The sequence below is a fragment of the Trachymyrmex cornetzi genome, unplaced genomic scaffold (assembly GCF_001594075.2).
Source record: "Trachymyrmex cornetzi isolate Tcor2-1 unplaced genomic scaffold, Tcor1.1 scaffold179, whole genome shotgun sequence".
Classification (NCBI taxonomy): domain Eukaryota; kingdom Metazoa; phylum Arthropoda; class Insecta; order Hymenoptera; family Formicidae; genus Trachymyrmex; species Trachymyrmex cornetzi.
In genome coordinates this window covers 3,728-7,200 of record NW_017296407.1, presented here as the reverse complement: position 1 = coordinate 7,200, position 3,473 = coordinate 3,728, and positions in this window count along the sequence as shown.

Below are 3,473 nucleotides of genomic sequence, written 5' to 3'. Positions count from 1 at the left end.
TAATGACGTCTTTACCCTCTCGCAGCACTGCCACAGCGTGCTACGATGATTTTTGGAACGGTGTTGGCAGTACTGCCAGCGCTGACAAACAATTTTGGAACACAGCCAAAGTAAGCAAGTAGTGACGTCATTAATCTGAGTATAAAATACTCAGCTCACTTCAGACTCAGTTTCACTTGTATATAAATGGAAAGCAACTTATGTTCCAATATGCTCCTACATAGCTCCTACTCACTCCAACGCGCTTGATAGAATGAGTAGGAGCTATGGTGGGAGCATATTGGAACATATTGGAGCATGCGACGCGAACAAACCCTTTGTGTTCCGGTGTAACTGGTATCTGATAGGTTAAGGGCCACTTTCACCATTGTCGGTTTACTTAACCAGCGTATTAACTGTAATGAAATAAAAAGAGATAAAACTATTTCTATCTCTTTCTATTTCATTACGGTTACTAGGCTGGTTAAGGCCCAGTTGCATCAATATCACTTTGACTTTAAGCGAGACTTAAAACTCTATCTATCTCGTTTTAAAGCCAAAAAGAGATAGAGACAGAAAGAGTTTTAAACCTCACTTAAAATTTAGGTTTGTTCGCGTCGCACGCTCCAATATGCTCCTGTTCATTCCAACGTGCTCCAATACGTTCGCGTCACCGGAACCAATATGGCGATTAGATGTTCGCGTCACATTAGAGCATACTCTATGGATCAATTAAGAGCATGCTCTATTTGCTTCACCTCAGAAGGTGGTGCGGTTGGGACATGTTACGCACGCATGCGTAATGATTGAGAATGTGTAGTGTTGAGAGAAGTATTTCATGGTTCTTACAGATATCTTAACCTATGTTCTGTAGTCAACTTTAACGAGAGTGGCGCTCAATTTAACGATTAATCTCGGTCCATGAGGCAGAGCGACGCTTTTTTTCTGGAGGACGCTTGTCCCAACTTCTCCTAAATCCGTTCGTGTCACCGAGCGTTGGGGCACATGAATCCAACTGCTCCAACCGCCATCCTACCGGTGATCCAAGTGCTCTCTGGGTTAATTTGGAGTAAGCGACGCGAACAAACCTAAAGTAACGTTGGTGCAATCGGGCCTAAGTTAACTGAGCTTGATGAAAGTGGTCCCAAAATCATCATATCTAGGGCTTCTTTCATCAACATCGATTAATTTAATCGGTCGATTAGTCCATCGGAATTGATCAATCGCATTTGTCATTTTGTTTGACGATAGATGCGATTGGTCAATACCAATGGATTAATCGGCTTAAGGTAATTAGGTTGGTGAAAGAGGCCTCTATTCTTGTTTCTAATATTTCCTCCATTGTGCGCAGGGCCTAAAGTCTAAGTATTATTATGTCAATAGACAGTAATTTTATGTTACCATCGGCACTTGTCGGTAAAGCAATATTTCTGTATTACCAACAAAAGATGCAGTTTCAATAAGATACGAAGGCCGTGTTCCAAAATTGACTAGTACTGAAAATCTATAATATACGTAACGTAAACTGTAACATTTTTAGTAAGTGCTTTCCCCAATTGCACAAATAATATATATCTTTAAATATTTTTATGCACAAATTACGTTCTAATTGCCGTAATCGTCAATACAATCTAGACCAGTATTCATAATCGGTTCTTATTTCAAGACCGTCTTAAGTAATGTCTTAAGACTCTAATGCAACCCTCTGGCCGGTATTCATAGGCTGGTATTCATAATCGAGTCTTATTTCAAGACCATCTCAAGTAATATCTTACGACGCTAATGCAGCCTTCTGATTGGTTCATGACTTCTTAAGACCGTACTTAAGACGATCTTGAATATAAGATCTGACTATGAATACTGGTCATAGGATGGTATTCATAGTCGATTCTTATTTCAAGACCGTCTTAAGTAATGTCTTAAGACGCTAATGCAGCCCTCTGATTGGTTCGTGACTTCTTAAGACCGTACTTAAGACGGTCTTGCATATAAGATCTGACTATGAATACCGGCCATAGTCGGTTCTTAGTTTAAGACCGTCTTAAAAGTAATGTCTTAAGACGCTAATGCAGCCCTCTGATTGGTTCGTGACTTATTAAAACCATACTTAAGACGGTCTTGAATATAAGATCTGACTATGGCCGGTATTCATAATCAATTCTTATTTCAAGATTGTCTTAAGTAATGCCTTAAGACGCTAATGCAGCCCTCTGATTGGTTCATGACTTCTTAAGACCGTACTTAAGACGGTCTCGAATATAAGATCTGACTATGAATACCGGTTTCTGATTGGTTCGTGACTTCTTAAGACCGTACTTAACACGATCTTGAATATAAGATCTGACAATGGCTGCGTTCAGCAGACTCAACAGTTTTGTAACCGTTTTGTAATTCTTCGCTAAGATAGGACTATTCCTTTAAATCTAAAAGTATAATCCAATCAGCGCGACGAATCATACAGTTGCAAAACTGCTGAGTCTACTGAACGCAGTCTATGAATACCGGCCCTAGTAATACAAACGGAATTTATAAGCATACTATAGAAGTATATTTTTTCAGTAAAATTAATATTTATGATATGTTAAATTGACACATTTTGTATGTTTATCTAAAATATACGTTTTAAAACACATTTTCTTTATATTATTTTTACACTTACTCGTAAATTGTTATTTTGATGCTAATATTGAATACTGATTATATAAAAATATTTAAATATCACATAGGCCAGTATTCATAGTCGGATCTTATATTTAAGACCGTCTTAAGTACAGTCTTAAGATGTCATGAACCAATCAGAAGGCCGCATTAGCGACTTAAGACCTTACTTAAGACGGTCTTAAAATAAGAACCGACTATGAATACCGGCCATAATCACATTATATTAGGTGTTAAACTTAATTCCTATCGTTTTTTCGTCTCGAAAATCGATTTGTTTCGAAAGGAAGATGAATGAATACCTTAATCAAAGTAATTTCCTCCATTTTCTACTACTTTTTCCCATCTCTCCGGCAATAGGGCAATCCCACGACGGTAGAACTCGGTGTCTTTCGAGGCGATCCATTTGTCCACCCATTTTTGGACTTCCTTGTAACTGGAGAAGTGTGTGTCCGTAAGTGCGTGTTGCATCGATCGGAAAAGATGGTAATCCGACGGTGCCAAGCCTGGAGAGTATTTCTGGATGCGGCAGAACTTCCCATTCAAGCTCTCGAAGTATCTGCTTCACGCTTTTCGCAACATGCGGTTGAGCGTTATCATGCAACAAAATGACTTTGCGTCAATTGTTGGCTACAAATGATCTTTTTTGCATCAATTCGTCACTCACTCGGTATAATTGCGATCAGCTGTAACGGTTTCATTTGGACCCAAGAATTCATAATACAGCACACCTTCCTGGTCCCACCAAACGCACAGCAAGGTTTTATGCCCGTGAATATTCCTCTTCGGCGTTGAAGCAAATGGTTGGCCGGGGCCCACCTATGATTTTTTCCGCT